At 35.2% G+C, this 17,948-nt stretch overlaps 1 protein-coding gene across 2 annotated transcripts in view; it reads left to right on the forward strand.

Moving 5' to 3' along the window:
* Window positions 1-17,948, forward strand: part of LOC102744208 (rab GTPase-activating protein 1-like) — a 359,561-nt gene that overhangs the window by 29,011 nt on the left and 312,602 nt on the right. For both annotated transcript variants that reach the window (XM_081824632.1, XM_081824635.1), the window contains one exon: window positions 10,552-10,665. The gene's annotated coding sequence lies outside the window, so the exon portion shown is untranslated. Of the gene's footprint in view, window positions 1-10,551; window positions 10,666-17,948 lie in introns of those variants that run through there.

The following is a 17,948-nucleotide window of genomic DNA, read 5'->3' on the forward strand; positions in this document are numbered from 1 at the left end:
GGGCACATTCTGCATGGAGCACTGGGTGTTATGCACAAACGATGAATCATGGAACACTTCATCTAGAACTAATGATGTAATGTATGGGGATTAACATAAGAATAAAAAAAAAAAGAATAACTCTTTGGATGTCAGCTCAGACGTGGAATTTCACTCCATTGAGACTGAGAATATAAAAGGACACCTGATTAATGGGAAATTCCGATTTGAGTTTTTGACTTGTCAAGTTTTAGATGTAAAATAATAGATCTGTTAGACCAGTAGTTCCTAGATAACAATTTGTAGACTTTTGCTTATGGCTGCGTAGGGATTTGTTAAAAATACAGCTTGCCTGGAAGTACTATAGAGATTTTGGTAACTTAAATCTAGGTGAGATCTGGAGATATGGGTTCCAAAATAGCTTCTCAGATGATTCTGATAAATGTTAGGGTTTGGCATCTACTTTAGTAAGGAGCAAGGAGAGAGAAGACAGACGGTAGCTAAAGTCACAGAAATGGATATGATTTCCCAGGAAGAACATGGAAGGTGAGCAGAGAACAAGGCTAAGGATGTAACACCATCAGATAAGGAGTACCCAGACAAGGAATTAGCGAAGAAACTAAAAAGGAATATACTGTGTTGAGGAGTTGGAATATATATTTACCTAGATCCCGTAAGTCTTAGAATAGTAATGCTCATTTCTGAATCAATATAGAGGAAAAAAAAAGTATAGAATAAAAATCTCTAGGTTTCTACTCATGATTTATTCCAGAAAGGATTAATCAAGCTTTAAATGTGCCTTATTGGAAAAAACATTTTTTTTCTATTTCCAGAAAATCTGTTGGAGAAACAGAAATTGACCCTCTTGAATAGGGAAAATTGAACAGATTATCAGAAAAGAAAATTATAATATTAATTAGAATTTGTAAAACAAAAAAATGCTTTGGGGCGCCTGGGTGGCTCAGTCGTTAAGCGTCTGCCTTCGGCTCAGGTCATGATCCCAGTGTCCTGGGATCGAGCCCCGCATCGGGCTCCCTGCTCCGCGGGAAGCCTGCTTCTCTCTCTCTTCCTCTCCCACTTCCCCTGCTTGTGTTCCCTCTCTCTCTGTGTCTGTCTCTGTCAAAAAAAATAAATAAAATCTTTAAAAAAAATTTTTAAAAATGCCTTATAGTACAGTTACTAGATGGAATTAGAACATTTAATTCATTGAAATAACCTTTATAATTGAAAACTAGAACTATTATAGTCTCTCAGGAACAAATCTTTCTGTTCTTGGCCTTGTTTCTTTTGTTATTGTTGTGTGATCAGTGCATCTTTTACTCCTGGGTGAGTAAAAACTTGGGTTAATGGAAATGTGCTGCTATAAAAAGGAACAAAATGGTAATTATATAACCTGACTTGATATAAAAATTAATTGCCTTTTTCAAAATCCATATCCCAGTGTGAAGAACTTTATTGATCTTAAAGGATTTTTAAAATAGATACATTATTGACATTTACTTAGGGATGTAGTTATTGTTCCCTTATACTCACTCCCCTTTTAGGTTTCAGGTGACCCTTTATGTAAGTGAATTATAGGATCACTTCAGTAGTTGTCTGTTCCCCTTTTAATTTAGTGATCTTCACTAATCACATTTGTATTTTGGGGGAGCTCAGCGAACACATGATCAAATGGCCAATAGTGGTCCCAATATTTTTAACCTGTAGGGTTCTACATTAAAGGTGATTTTTCATTTTTTATTTTACTTATTTTGTTTATTTATTTTAAGAGAGAGAGCGGGAGGGGAGGGAGAGAATCTCAAGTAGGCTCTACGCCCAGTACGGAGCCCCAAGCGGGGTTCAATCTCACGAACCTGAGATTATGACCTAAACCAAATCAAGAGTTGGATGCTTAACTAACTGAGCCTCCCACCCTACATTAAAGGTGATTTTTTTTTTAAAGTCATCTGAATTAATACGGTATTGTGGGACTATTTTATTGTGAATAATATTTTGTCATAGAGGAAATGAAAGGCAATGATAAATATCCTTGAATAAACAAAATTTATTGATGAGAATACCACAGTGAGATTTTCAAAATTATTGGTGTCCAGCTTGTTAAGAAGTTAAAGAGGGATCATAGTCCACATAAGACTGCCATCCCTTCTGACACTAGTTATAAGTTCAGGGTGTTACCAGATTCACTGTGAGGTTCAATAATTCACTAGAAACACTCAAAGAACTCAATGGAAGCTGTTAAACTGATGGTACCAGTGTATTATCAGGATACACTGAAGGATACAGATTAAAGCCAGCCAAGGGAAGAAGCACAAGCAGAGTCCAGGAGAAATGCCAAACATGGAACTTTTTTTTTGTCTTTTCCCCATGGAGTCATCAACAACATAGCTTTCCTGGCACCAGTGTGTAATGACATACATGGAATATTGCCAGCTTCATTTAGGGAAGCTCACTTGGGTCTTGTGCAGAGTTTTTATAGGGGCTTATTCATGTGCTGCCCACATGACTGATCTTTAGTTTTTTAGTCTCTTTACAGATAGAACTAATGCTGCATTACCCTAAGCCCCATGATAAATCACACTGTTAGATTGTTGGGTGACCAAAGCCCACATGCAAACAAAGACCTCCTATCAGGCATGGCATTCCAAGGGCGTAGAGATCACCTCCTAGTAACTAATGATAAAAGCCACCACTCTTTTTGTGTAAGGTTAATTCTTCACTACACACTAATTCTTTCAGATAGTAAAATCAGATGAGATCAAAATGAAACAAGAGTTCACAAAACCGACTACAAAGACCATGAAATGACATGGCCAATGAAATGGTTCCTTGTGCTCCACAGGACTGTTAAAACATCTTCATTCAAGATTACCTTTCCATATTCTAGATCCCACTCAACTTGCCCCTCTATGATTCCCTTCTGTAGACAATTAGAGTCATATCTCCTGGGCATGCCAGGAGTAGTTTCCTGCTTTGGAACCTCTGCTCATGCCACCTTGTTGTAGCATACAGTTGACTCTTGAACAAAATGGGTTTGAACTGGTCTATGGCCCTCTTAGCATTTAAATCAGAACCAATTTTATCTGATAAATACAGTACAGTACTGTAAGTATATTTTTTCTTCCTTATGATTTTCTTAACATTTTTTTTCCTCTAGCTTACTTTACTGTAAGAATGCAGTATATAATATGTATAACATATGAAATATATGTTGGTCAACTATTTATGTTTTGGTAAGGCTTCCAGTCAATAGTAGGCCATTAAGTAGTTAAGTTTGGGGGGATCAAAAGTTATAGGTGGATTTTTTCATGGGGAGTTCGTGCCCCTGATCCCAAGAATGTTCAAGGATCAACTATATTCCCTTGAGATCTTTCCATTTTGTTGAACCCATCCTGTCTATGGTAGCCAACCCAATCCTCATCTTCTGAGAAGGCCCCTTTCACCAGTGAACCCTTCTACAGTTACTTTCTTTGCTGAATTCCCATGGCTAACTTTGCCCATATCATTTATTTAGCTGTTAGCATATGTTTCCTTCCAGTGATATTTGCACCTACATCTTGTCCTAACAAGATCTTAACCTCTTGCAATTTAGGGATATTATGGCCTATATCCTATATATTTTTTTTTTTGATCCCGTAAATCCTAGTATAGTATCTTGCACATGACAAGTGTTAGATAGATGTTTGAATGGTAAACTTTCATATAGACATGTGCAACCAGGAGAATATTATTCAAATATTTGAATTAAAACATTTTATAAAAATAATCTAAATTATACTTATAAATTTATAAATATAAAATTTATAAATCTAAATTACACTTTACAAATATAAAATTTATAAATCTAAATTACACTTATAAATTCACATGGCATGTGAATCCAGAAAAATATTGAAATAATTTTTGGCAATTCATTGAAGACATGTATCTTGAGAAATTCATGGCAATTCATGAAAAAAGTATCTAGAGAAGTATTGCCATTCTGCTCCCACCTCAGGGCTTTTCCACATGCATTTCCCTTTGCCTATAATGCCCTTTCTCTAAATAGTCGAACACTCAGAAAGGCAAAATCACCCTACCTGAAATATCAGCCTTCTCCTCACTCACTGTTTACCTTGTTTTATTTTTTTCATTGTACTTTTCTCTAGCCAATATGATATACTTGTTTTTTGTCTCTTTTCCCTGCTACTAGAATATAAGTCCCATAGGGAAAGGACATTGCCTTGCTAACAGCTGTATCTTCTGCACCTAAAATAATGCCTGATTCTTAGTAGGTACTCAGAACTAAGTATTTGTTGTATACATAAATGAATTTATACATAAATGAATTTAATAACACTAAGCAACAAGTAGAAAGCTTAATTTTTTATGTACATTCGATTTTTATGTCATTTGATTTAAGAAGATGTAAATGAGGGACACCTGGCTGGCTCAGTTAGTTAAGCGTCTACCTTCGGCTCAGGTCATGATCCCAGGGTCCTGGGATCAGCCCTGCATTGGGCTCCCTGCTTGACCCTCTCCCTCCCCCACTCTCTCAAATAAATAAATAAAATCTTAAAAAAAAAAGAAAATGTAATTGAGCTCACAGAGTTTCAAAGAGAAGCATTTAAAGTAATTGAAGGAGTGGTAGAATGGCTAAAATTAAGTTATTAATAACTAGGTGTGTACATGGTCAAAGCTAATAAAGTTATAAAATGTAAACATTAGGTGAAAATAGGCATTTTTATCAAATGCTAGTTATTTAGAGGTGTTCTTTAGTTTTGTGGAAAAATAAAAAGTTATTTTTATACAATGGGAGTAAATATGGAGCTCTTAAATTATTAATTTCAAAGGGCTTAAAGGGCTATTTTGATAAAAATCATAATTTTTTAAAAAATAATACAGTTAGAAATGCATCTTACTTTGGAAAATAACACCACTGAAGTTTAGTTATTGTGCTTATTCCAACAGAAGTTGCAGAGTTTATCATTGCTCATTGAATGAGCTTCCAAGCCTAAGTGCCTCAGTTGAACCTTTATTTTGGGACAGTGAGTGGTTAGCAACCCTGGAATGAGGACATACCCATATATGGCCATAGATGCATTTGGTGGGTGTATTTGGAGTCTAAAAGTAATCCCAGGTATTTGTCACAGAGAGTCATCTCTGCTCCGACCTAAATTTCATGGGCTCTCTGGGAAATCCAGGCTGTGCCCAAAGGCTGCAATGCTTCTTAGTCTTCCAGTCTCAGAAGAATTCTTTATTCTGTTCATATTTCCCATTCCAGTCCTGGCACTTCCTTCAAGATTAAGGTATCTATCATGAATATTGGCCAGTCTTAAAGATAACACTTCTTCCTGTCCCCTTCCTTCCCCTCCCTTTAGTTCTTATTGTTGCTTCTCTCCCTGAAGAGATTTCTTTCTAGTTGAAGCCAAAATGTGGCTTATATTTTTGACCTTTGTGTCAGGCTTTGATTCTGAGACATTTGGCAGCATGTGTGTTCAATGCCTGGGAAACAGGTTGCTTACAATATGATTTAGTTAACATTTATTTCTTTGCTTTCATATTATCCCACTTATGCTAAGGCTCCCCGCCCCCCACCTGCATATTCAAGGATGAAGACTGGCAATGATCCATTTTTTGTGTGTATGTTACTGTTTCTAGCTCACGATTTCAATAGCATGTTTGAAACTAGAATGCACTTTCATATTTTCTCCTTTTATCTCTGCCTCTTTGGATTTTTGGCAAACATCAAGGCAAATAAATCAGACCCACCACTGCAAACCCATCTGCTTGCAGGAACATGTAAGCCAACCAGTTTGTGATGTTTTACCATAGATCTAGCTCCAACATAGAACTAAAGGAGGATCCCTGTGAAGTAAGAATAGAAGGCACGTTCTAAGGTCAAGTATTTTTTAAGCTCTGAATCATTTATCTGCTCACTGTGAGTAGGCGTGGTCTACAATGGCATTTTTAATAACACTAACAAATTGGCATGATATTTATAAAGTTGAAATAATTTTGTGGTAGATGAAAAGTAAAAATGCAGTTATACTTTGGATTTGACAATACAGAATAATAAGAAACTCCTCCTGGTTGTGTATATGCTGTCATAGTTGTAAAAATGTAGCAAATTAAGGTATAGCTAAGGTGTTCATTTATCGACATCACTTTTACACTTCATCTGGTGCTAAGGTCACATGTAAAAACAATCATCTGCAGTAGAATACTTTTGCAGTTGTTGACAGCCCATAAATTGTTTTATAAAAAAAATAATAGGCTACGGTCATCCAAACCTGTCTTCCTAATACTTGTTGACACTTGAATGCTGTATTCATTTTTTTTCTCACAACAAACAATAAGTGATGATTCTCTTGGAATAGGAATTATTTTAGGGCATATATATGATACTAGAAGAACAGCTCATGTAATACTCTTGGTAGCAGGCTGTAAATTGAATCCACTTAAAATGATCAAAAGTTAATCGAGCTACTTATCATACCTCTTAGAGTTGGTTTTAAATTGATTTTCAACAAGCCAAATTATATCCTCTGTTGGAGCATGGATTTTATCACACTAGAGATGATGTCTTTTTTGAAAATAAAAAGATAATTTAGTCTTGTGACTTAGCAGTTTGGAAATTAAAGAAAATCCTTCAAAGGTAAACTAAATAGAAATTTAGTTTCTATGTGGTGGTATTGTCAGGGGTGTGGGGTGGGGAGGAGGCAGATAAAACTCATCTTTTAAGACTTTCTTTCAAACCTCTCACAGTTACTCTCTGTTTCTGGTCAGAGTCCGCTTTTGTGTGTGGCCCAGCCTGACTGCTCCTTAGACAGGATAGATGCTATCAAGGACTTTGCCTACCAGTTATATACTTGGTGTTGAAGGTCCAGAAGGAAGGCATGTGAAAGAGACAGTGACGTTTGTCCTCTTCATAACCATGACTTCAACCCTTCTCTGATTCTCAGAAGCTAAATTCTGATGTAGCGATGGACATGGTAGCTACTCTGGCAAATTTAGCTTCTACCACACCCTGTCCTTTCTGTCCTCCTCCTGGGTTGTGTATATCTTTATTTCATGGGTATATGCAATGCTGGGCCAGAATGTGTTATTAGTTGATAAAAACATTACTATATGCAAATAATTACTCACTTTTGCTTTTATTCATGGATTAGGAGAAATAAGGATAATTTAAGACACATAAGATACGTGATGGGAAATTTAGAATGGAGAATGTATGTATTAAAGTGTCATCATGCTGAAAGCTCTATTCGTAATGTTCATGATATCCAGAGAAAAACAGTGGTTTGTTTCATTATTTAAAGTGTACACATGCAGAAAGATGTCTAAAATATATTTTCACCAGAACATTTAAATAGTTAAATGTGGTTCTTAAGGAAAAGGGGGAATAATAATGGACAATTACTATTTTTGTTTCTTTAATGAATACTCAGTTTATACTAGGCAGTGTGCTTATAAGTAAGCACTTTGCATGCATTATTTTATTCTAAATGACATAAATTTTACATTATCATCCCATTTTCAAGAAGAGAAAACTGAAGTTTAGTGAGATTAAATAACTTGTTTGGGATCCTATACATATTAAGTAGAGTAGCCAGAAATAGAACCAATGAGTTTGACTCCAAAGCCACTAATCCACCATACTGGACTGAAGATCAGAATGGGAGATGCACCTACTGGGAAGTAAATTGCAGGTCAAGTTGTGAACCTCTCTGGATATTGGTGAAGTAGCTTCCCATGAAGGAGTGACTTCCTTCCTCTCCCCATTCTGATGATAACCTTTAGGATTTAAGGAGACTCTGCTTATGGGAACCTTCCACGAAAATGACCTCCTATCTGTTTTGATTGTGCTAAAAAATGTTTCTAGCCATATTTTTTTTTAAAGCGTTTTCACATGAACCCTTTTAACTACAGATATTTAGATGGTGAAATATTTGGCCTCTTTTTTGTCCTTCTCTGTTATTTTATTTCTTATAAAAATTCACAACCATAATTGGAATAAGTCTAAACAGAAAATTAATATTGAAGAGAAAAATCATCATTTTACCTTCCTTTTACAGAGCATTAGCTTTGATTAAAATATTTGTTGAAAGAGTGAGTGAATTTGGGACTAATCTCTCACATCTCAGGTCTGGATTCCTGAAATATATACTGTTCTTACTCTCATCAGTAACTGGGAGATGATTAATTTTAGCTTTGAAAACGTGATTATTGTCCCTAGTCTAGTACACAATTTCGTTCATATTAGTCCATTTGTAAGACTCTAGTGTACCTCCTGACCTTCAGTTATGTGAAAGGAATCAGTGAACAATATAGCAAAACATTTTATTTAGTTTATAAAGTGAAGTTCCAAAAATTATTCCCTTAGTCAACTGAGAGCAATATGTTGGAAGAAAACTCTAGAAACACACATATGAGGAAAACATTTAAAAGTAATCCTAGAAAGGGAAGGTTCATTAAAGTCAGGAAAAGTTGATGATTTTTATTTTCATTTGATTTTTTGCCCATTTATTTTTAGAAACAAATAAGGAAGATTCAAGTATGCATAGAAAAAAATTACTCAGTATTATATAAAGTTACTTTCTAGAAATTTTTAATCAATTTCCCTTTCTCTGAATCAGACTGTTGGTACCATTTAAACACAGTATGATGCCAAATGAGTAGGCAGTTTCTAGGGAATATAGTCCAATGATTTCTCTCCCTTAACATCTTGAAAAGTGTAAAAAGAGTTATCCTGTGAACCACTCAGCACATGTTTGCCCCTGAAATAGTTCAGCAGTGGCAGTAGTAACATTTTCATTGGTCATCTTTTCAAATAGCTTATAAGTGGGAACTATTACTGTGTGGAAAGAGAACCTTTCTATTAGGGAAAACCTGGTCAGTGAAAACTTTCTTCTACCTGGTACCAGATCCCCTACTTAGGGATCTCCTACTTAGACTCTATACCAGACCATAGCTCTTTATACATTACCTTTATATTCACCTTGTTCTGTGCTCCCACCTCCCCTCAAAATTTTCTCTATCCTTAGAACCTGCATTTGCCTTTATAAATATAAGCTTTCTATATATCCTCTTACTTAAGGTATGATCATTTTTTTTTCAAGTTTCATTTTTATTCAGCTGTAGCACTGCATTCCTCTAAGCCATCAGAATTTCCTCTGGACTGATTTGCAATGTGTTTGGTGTTTGCTAGCAAATGTGGGACATTTCAGTTTGTGTCCTTTCTCCACATGGTATAAGATCTAATTACCACTCAGCATGAAATAGCAGCTGAAATGAAAAAGGCAGCAAGAGAAGGCCCTGGCTTAACTTAGAGCTAATCAACGACTTCCTTCTTACATACTTCTCAGCTGCAAAGAAAAAGGGAGCTAGCACTCATTAAAGTAACTCATGTATTAAACATTTTTTTTCCTTCCTTGATTTTAACTGAAATGGGGGATTTGTTCAAATCTTTATGGAAGCAAGACATTAAATGACACTTTTAATTTGTACTAGTAGTCACCGATGCTTCCTTAAACTGTGCAAAATATTTTCATCATCAGGTTTGCTAAAAGTAGTCCCGTCCTATTTTCTTGACAGTTAAACAGATAAAACAAACAACATTTATGGGACTCAAATAAAATCAAATGAATGATTAATTACTTTTTATAAAGCTTAGAATTCTACTCAATTTTGAGCTTTTGGATCCTGAATTTGTCTTAAAAAGAACCTCTAGATTTATCTTTAAAGCATGTGTCATCTTAATATAGTAGTTTTGGGGCTTTATATTTTCAGGAGTGAATGAGTTAGGTAATTAACCTATCAGGAGAAAATAATCGATTGATATCTTTACTTTTTAAATTACTGTGGTCTGAGTTTTCACTTACCAGATAATCAAAAATTTAAGAAGTTAGATACTATGTGGTGTTGGGCAGATACGGAAAAACATCTACTCCACCAGTGTATGGAGTATGTATTGTTACAACACCTCTGGAGGGAAAGCACCTTCATCAAGAATGGAAATGTATATACTCTTTGACCTAGCAATTCCACCTCTAGGAACCTGTTCTTGAACGCATATGTATAAAAATGTTCCTAGTGATAATATTTGTAATATAAATAGAAAAATGCAGAAAAGTCATTAATAGGAGAATATTAAACAAATCATGGTATGTCCATATCCAGATACCTCATTCTTTTTGATAGCTGCTCATAAAGAGAATACACTTGCATGTATTGATTGGGAATATCCTATAAGTTATCCTATTCCATGAAAGTAGCAGATAGTTTTCTTCTATTTGTTTTCAAAGAGCAGAGGATAGAGATGTGTTTATACAACTTCTCTCCCTCACCTCCCTCTCACATAAGCATATATTCACACATCTATAGATAGATGGATGAAGGATACAAAAGAAATTGTTGGTAGCATGTATATCTGGTGAATGGGACTATGGGTTTGGAATGGAAGGCGGATATTTTTGGTGGGGGCAGCATACTTTTTTGTGCTATTTGAGTATTTTTTTTGGCATGTGTATTTATTATTTTTCAATTAAAAAGAAATTTTAAATTAATGACCAGGTCTACCTTTTTCTGTTTTAGGACTCAGCCCAGGAGAGTGTTATCACTCGAGATATTCATCGTACATTTCCTGCACATGATTACTTTAAAGATACTGGAGGAGATGGCCAGGAATCACTCTACAAGATCTGCAAGGTAGGGCCCTCCACCTCATTTTTTCTAACTTATTTTACAGGGCCATATTTTAGGAACCCATCTTAAAGACTTTTAGATTTTTTTCTGTCTTTATTTCTTATTTGCATTGTGCCCTATTGATGCTGGACAGCCGAAGTCCCTTGCCAAGAACTCTCTTGCATGAGAAAGAATTCAAGAGCAAGGTGTTTAGAGAAAGGGACAAAGATTTATTAAGTCTAGAAGTAAGAAAGCTATTTCACTAAGTAGCGACCTCTCATCCTAGGTGAGGAAGACTACCCTCTTTGCCTCTAATGAAGGTTTTAAGTTTTTAAAATTAGCTAATGGTATAGGGAGGGGCTTACTCTGTAACTTTGGGTTTATCATTTACATTGGGTGGTTAGTTTTTCCATTGTTTTAGGGTTGCAAAGTTACCTACAGGGAGCAATTTGAAAAATGTTGAGCTTTTACGAATGTCGAGCTTTTAGAGGGAGTGGAGTTTTATGGTTTTCCATGAATCAGATTTTGTGACTCTTTTTATGACCTGCTGGCTTTTAGGTTAAGGGTCAGCCTAAAACCAAAATGACTTTACTTAGGTCAGCTTGTCTCCTGAGTCTCCCTTCCCTCCTGCCTCAGTGTTCTCTGCTCAGTACTGAGTCCTGAAGGCAACTTCTTGGCTGTGTGTTCTATGCATCCTCATCAGGGAGGGGCGCAGTAAGGCCTCACTTTGGCTCTGCTGCTAACACAAAAGGAACAGAAGGTCCTCTCAGGTGACGTAGTGAAGGCTCAGAGGAGTCCTGAGGACTGTCCTTTGGAGAAGATAATGTGGCAGTTGGCTCAATTTTTGGACAATACATAAGGGTAAGAAAACAATGTGGTTTTTAAATACTAGCAAGTTCTCTAATATTATTGGTATATTTTAACTTATGTCACATTAGACATCTTCATGCAGTTTTTGTGTCCCACTTTTAAAAATCTTTTCCCTCATTATTAATAAGCCTGGAAGAAAACTTTTTTCCTGATTTTTAGTAAATATGCTCTACGTGGATATAAAAGATTCTGTTTTTGTTAATGTTAATATAGTAATTTTGGGGCTAGATTTTTAATTTTTTAGGTTATATCAGGTTATTAATTTTTAAGGTTATATCAGAAATGCAAAATGACTTTTTAAATCATTACCTGTAGTTAACTCATATTGTCAATGCTAATTGAGGCCAAAAGCTAAAAATTACAAACAAAGTTTTGCCCTTTATCCTCAAATTTAAGATGCCTTATGAAATGTGGTGGACAACTCAACATCGTCCTCACCCCCCATTACAGTAGAGATTATTACTGAAGATGAACTACACAAAAATCTTGTAATAATATGGAGAAAAAGCAAATACCATGGCTAATTTATAAGTTGTATAATCAGTTCCTGAATAATCAAATTTATCCTTCTATTGAGTAGCAAAATTTGCCAGTAGGTATTCAGAAGTACATATCAGAGTTATTTTATATTTACTGATTTTTTTTTTATTACATATAAAAGTACTTGCTTGCCTGCTTGTGCTAACCAAGTAGGACTGATGCTTCATTCTGCAAATGGCATAGCTTTCATTAAAATCCTTCTTGCATGTTTGTGGTTTAGCCCTCTCTGCCCACTCCTATTTTATCTTGTCTTTCTTTTCTTTTCTTTCCTTTTTTTCCTTCTCTCTTGATGTAGCCGTTTGGAAGATTATAAACACCGATCAGAAATCTCTTTTTATATGGATGTATCATTCAGAGCTAGAAATGCATAAATAATTTAAAATCTGAGAGTGTACTGACTTCTGGAAAGTAATACATCATCTAGTTTTAAAATATGCTACAAACCATTGAATACCATTACAAATGTATAACATACTCATTATATGAGTGTAAAAGGCAAAAGTAATTATTTAAAATTTTTCTACCAATTTTGAAATTCTGTAAGCTAATCAGCTTCTGACATGTGTAGGGACGATGTCAAAATTTATGTAGTTTCCTAGTTTATGGGGAAGGGTCTGACTTATGATATATGGGAGAACATTTTCCCCCTCACATTCAACATATTTTCAGCCAACCAGTAATTTTTCCTTCAGTTTTTCTCTGGCTGATACTAGAAAGTTTTTTCACGTAACTAAAACAGATGGTTTTATGTGCTTTCAGCCTCTGACTTACAATTGTGCTCCCTTGTAGTAAAAACAGTATTCCCCTCATTATACAATATTTACAGGAGAAATATCTGAACCATTACCAAACACAAAGATAAAATTTAAATAGTTGGTACATTTAAGTAGTTGATATCTTTGATATTACAGATAATAATACAACCTTGCTTTGATATTGCAGATAATAATCCAACCTTGAATTCATTAGACAGTACTCCTTAGTACATTCACACAGCTCATGTAGCCATGTTAGATTATCAATGTATATTTGCAACATGATTAGACAGTTTTAAAGCTCTTTCTGAGTAAAGAATATTGCAACAATGTAGCTCTAAAATACCTTATAACTGCTGAATATTTTAAATTACACTAAATTTTGTAAAAATGTGGAAAACAAAAGAATCATATTAAAAGCATTTCAGAATTCAAGGTAGTAAATAAAAGTTGCTAAAGCTTATAATGTTGTACTAAAATATATATTACCTAAACATGATTTTACAACACGCTTAGATAATGGGGGAGACCAGAAATGAATATATCAGAATATGTTGGAGAAACCAAAATTTGCTGTGTTCCTAAGTGACACAATTCCTTCTCTTCTTGATCTATTATTTAGCAGTTTAGTGCTCATGCAGGGAAATCTCAGGTGGTGGTGATAACTCACAAATAGGAAAGCATACTTAATGACACTTTAGAATTGAATATTCATCTCAAGTTTGTGTATACACTTTCCTTTGCTTTTTCTATCCAATTTGAGCTATAGTCTTTCATTTTAGGACTTTCATCCCATTTCCCCAAAAGTTGCTCTATGTAAAAAGGCCACTGAATGTGGTCCACCTGTTCTGTCATTTTTATCTCTAGAATCATATCCAACATCATACCTTACACTCTCAGCAATATACCTTTGAATTTCCATCCTGGATACTTTGCACAAACCTGAAACATTAATAATACCTTGATTAAAATGCTTCTTCTTTATCAGTTTTTTTTTTTCTTTAATCTTTTTCTTGTCTTACTGCACTGGCCAGAACCTCCATCATGTGTTAAAATGAAGCAATCATAGTGGACATCCTTGTCTTGCTCCCGATTATAAAAGAAATGCATCTAATGATTTACCAGTAAGAATGATATATCTTATTCACATTAGCAACACACTTATAGACCTTTTTTTATGCAGTGCCTTCCATCTGTTATATTAATTGCAAATTTACAAAGTACTTTCACATATATTACCTCATTTATTTCTGACAACTTCTTATCACTGGAGCCTATACTAGAAATATAATATGCTGTGCTCTTAAATTGAAACAGAAATTATCAAGAGAATTTCAATTATAATAAGTGTGGATATCAATTTTGGTTTCAAGGATACAGAAGTCTGACTTTGTAGTTGAAAAGTTTTCTGTGGCTCTGGTGAAATGAGAAATGATCTGAACTGTCAGATTAGAGGGAAGACTGTTAAAAACTTGCTGTCATGTTTTAATGGCCCTGTCAATTTCCATTTTTGCCTCTTAATATCTTTTTCAGAGTAGGAGGAAATTGAAATGATTCAAAGATTCTTCTGTTGTCATAAATTTATGTGTGGAAGTTAAACTGAAAGTGTAATAGAATTCATAGGATTCTGAAAATGAAAAGTTTAGGGTTCTCCTACCTCCCTCCATCCCTCCCTTCGTCCTTCCTTCCTTCTTGTCTTTCCTATTAGTCAAGTCAGTAACATTTTAAAATAGTGTCCTTGAAAGGAGGAAAAAAATACTAGCTCCCCAAGTATCTTTAGCACTTTTCTAGTTTAAATATGATATAAAATCTATTTTGAGTTGGGAGACAGGTTGGCACAGTTTAAAGGACTGAACATCAGGAAATCTGGTTCTTGATTCTTTTCTTATGCAGACCTAAGACTATGGGAAAATCACTTTTTGGATTTCCTCCTCATTAAGGCTATGGGGTCTGATATGATTATTCTGATTTCCAATTCCAATTTGCAATGATTCTGTGTTTAAATTTTTTTTTCTTAAAATATAACAGATGAGTGCAGAATTTAATAATTCCTGTGTCAGGAATAATATATAAAATATAGTTCTGTCTCTCAATACCAGAGCTATAAGTGAGTATGATTTAACATTGAAGACTTCACCTGGCCTTCTGTTGTGTTTGGGTGTGTGTTTCATGCACACATGAAATGGAATACATTTAGTGATTTACTTTGAGTTACGTATCTCTTTAAAGACCTAAGACCAGTCAGTCAGTCAGAGTAATCAGTTAAAATATTGTTCACAACAGTATAGATTGAAGAGACTCTTGGTTTGCGATTTAATGTGAGGCATATTGCCTTTTCTAATTTTCTTATTAGAGCAACTGTTTTCTGAAAAAGAGGCTGCTGTTGTGGATTGAATGGAGGAATTGAATATATTACATAAAGATCAATACGTTTGTTCATCTGGGTTAATAATTTGATCATATAATGGTTTGTGGAAGGACAAAAATAAACTTAATCCTTGTTTTATCAAATATTATTCTCAAAACTAGATTAGATTTAATGTAAGAACTAAAACATTTCAGGTATTATTTTGATACCAGTAATGAGTGACCTGCTACATGATTTTGAAGAATGCAAATGATCACTGACTTCTGTAAAGTTAGATATAATTATTTATATTGTTTTCTCGAGTTGGTTATTAGTGGTTATAGGGATGAATTATTTTTCACTGAGTTGATTATATTTTCAGTATAAGTTTCTATTTGACTACCTGTAATACAACTCTCTTCTTTGGGGTGCCTGAATGATTCCTTGCTTGTATGATAGCATTTACCAAACACATTATAGGCCACTATTCTTTACAAAGCCCAATTTGCTCAAGAGCATTAACAAACTGTGGGACTGCTCCTGCTCATATCCTTAGAATCTGATTGGCTCCAGAATAAGGGCTCATGGGTATGGAATATAGGTGTTCCTGGATCAAAATGCACCCAAAAGGATTTCCTGTAGAGCTGTACCTTGGGGGGAATCAGACAGCCCTTGGAGAATCAAGCAGGCCTTTTCTGTTCTCTGTGTACCTCCTTTCTCCCTTGGGGTTCTGGCATGCTTCTTTGAGTCATAGCAGTCTTCTAAAGTAGACCCAAATAGGGTGCTACTAAGGAACCCTTTGAATCTTTAGGGTCACTGTGCTTTGCCAGCACATCATAATGAGCAGTGAATTAAGTGGTTTCAGAAGAGCTCCTTGAGGTTGGCAGAGTATTCTCAAATAAATTAGTTTCCTTAAGGAAAAATTAATTCTTTTAGGTCATACAGGAAGGCTTGGAGAACCTTTCTAAAATTCAGATGATGATCAACATAATCACAACAATAATAGTGGAAACTTGTGAAGCACTTGCTTAGAAAGCACCTTTCTACCTGTTATGTGATTTCCATATGTACTCCCATAGGGCAGATTGAATTTCTTGCATTTTATAGATGAACGCCAGAGAAGTTAAATTATTCACCTAAGGGCACCTGGGTGGCTCAGATGGTTAAGCGTCTGCCTTCGGCTCAGGTCATGATCCCAGGGTCCTGGGATCGAGTCCCACATCGGGCTCCCTGCTCCTTGGGAGCCTGCTTCTGTCTCTCTCTCTCTCTCTGTCTCTCATGAATAAATAAATAAATAAATCTTTAAAAAAAAAATTATTCACCTAAAATTATATAGCCACTAAATGGAAGAGACTAACTCGAACCCAGCTCTGTTAGCTTAAAATTCTATGGTATTTCCATGCCACTATTATGATTGTACATTTGTAATGAAGAAGAAAAATTATGATTATTAAATACCTTCTGTATACCAGAAACTGTGCTAGGTCTTTTAACATGTATCATGTTCCATAGTTTTGACAATTATCCTGGAAATAAAAACTATATCTGCATTCTTTTTTTTTTTAAAGGTTTTTTTATTTATTCATTCGAGACACAGAGATACAGAGAGAGAGAGAGAGAATATGAGCAGGGGGAGAAGCAGAGGGAGGGGGAGAAGCAGGCCCCCCACCGAGCAGGGAGCCCAATGCAGGGCTCGATCCCAGGACCCTGGGATCATGACCTGAGCTGAAGGCAGATGCTTAACCATCTGAGCCACCCAGGCGCCCCTATATCTGCATTCTTATAATTAGGTGAACAAATTCTCAGGAAGACTAAGCATTTACTCATTTCACACAGATAAGAAATTATGAAACTGATATTCCTTTCTAGGTAGGTCTGTCTAATGGCAGGGTCCATGTTTTTTGTATTATGGTGGCTTTTCTTTATTTTAAATGGACAGTGTTTAAATAGCAAGTGATTTATCATCAATGTAAATTAAAGCTAGAGGACTAGAAAATATTTTTCTGTCAAGTTAAAAACTTAAATGCAAAGAAGAAAATGACCTTATATGCCTATACATATAAATGTCTTATTAAAAATAGTAATAATAGGGGCGCCTGCGTGGCTCAGTCATTAAGTGTCTGCCTTCAGCTCAGGTCATGATCCTGGGGTCCTGGGATTGAGCCCCACACCCGGGCTCCCTGCTCAGCAGGAAGTCTGCTTCTTCCCTCTCTGCCCCTCCCCGTCCGCTCGTGCTCTGTCTCTTGTTTTTTCTCTCTCAAATAAATAAAATCTTTAAAAATAATAATAATAAGGAGAAGATCAGGGACACCAGTGGGGTCTTCACCAGTGTACTGGGAGTTACCCAAGTTCCTAGTCCAGGTAAATGTTTTAATTATTTTTTAAAATTTTTATGTATTTTTAATTCCAGCTAATTAACATACAGTGTTATATTAGTTTCAGGTGTATAAATAGTGATTCAGCAATTCTGTACATTACTCAGTGCTCATCATGATTAAATGTACTCTTAATCTCCTTTATCTGTTTCACCCATCCCTCCACCCACTTCCCCTTTGGTAACCATCAGTTTGTTCTCTATATTTAGGAGTCTTCTTTTGTTTGTCTTTTGTTGTTGTTGTCCATTTGTTTTGTTTCTTAAATTCACATATGAGTGACATTTCATTTAGTATTATACCCTTGAAATCCATCCATTTTGTTGCAAATGGAAGATCTCATTCTTTTTTATGTATTACAATTATGTTTTTGTTAAGATAGCCAGTGCAATTATTCACCATGACCAAGTGGGATTTATCCCT

This window comes from Leptonychotes weddellii, chromosome 6 (genome assembly GCF_054177405.1).
Source record: "Leptonychotes weddellii isolate Sample4059 chromosome 6, ASM5417740v2, whole genome shotgun sequence".
NCBI lineage: Eukaryota > Metazoa > Chordata > Mammalia > Carnivora > Phocidae > Leptonychotes > Leptonychotes weddellii.